Source organism: Penaeus monodon, chromosome 27, assembly GCF_015228065.2.
Source record: "Penaeus monodon isolate SGIC_2016 chromosome 27, NSTDA_Pmon_1, whole genome shotgun sequence".
Lineage (NCBI taxonomy): Eukaryota > Metazoa > Arthropoda > Malacostraca > Decapoda > Penaeidae > Penaeus > Penaeus monodon.
This window is the reverse complement of record NC_051412.1, coordinates 11,983,862-11,984,171: the sequence shown is the minus strand read 5'-3', so window position 1 is coordinate 11,984,171 and position 310 is coordinate 11,983,862. Positions and strand designations below refer to the sequence as shown.

The window sequence follows — 310 nt, the reverse complement described above, 5'->3', positions numbered from 1 at the left end:
GCATGAATCAACCTCAGGATGGTATGGCCTTGTTGTTTTGGAAAACTTGTGTCATATTTGTTGTGTTGCTTTATGAACTATCTTTTGAGGTACATTTCTTAGTTTATCAGTTATGAATCATGTACAAAACAAACAAAGTAGTAAGATGATGTTGCTCTTTATAATTTCTACAGATGATCATGAAGTAGTATAGGAACTATAAAAAAGATTCAAGAATGTATTTTTGATAATGTTTTACTATAGAGAATGATAGTTTATTAATTTATAACCAGAGGACAAATAGTTATGTGATTTAAATCATTGTGCTGGA

At 29.0% G+C, this 310-nt stretch overlaps 1 protein-coding gene across 1 annotated transcript in view; it reads left to right on the top strand.

The window, feature by feature from the left end:
* The window catches only part of LOC119590578 (facilitated trehalose transporter Tret1-like), a gene marked incomplete at its 5' end in the record, with an annotated part of 8,390 nt that overhangs the window by 7,208 nt on the left and 872 nt on the right, over nt 1–310 (top strand). Inside the window, 1 exon segment of the mRNA XM_037939252.1 lies at nt 1–287.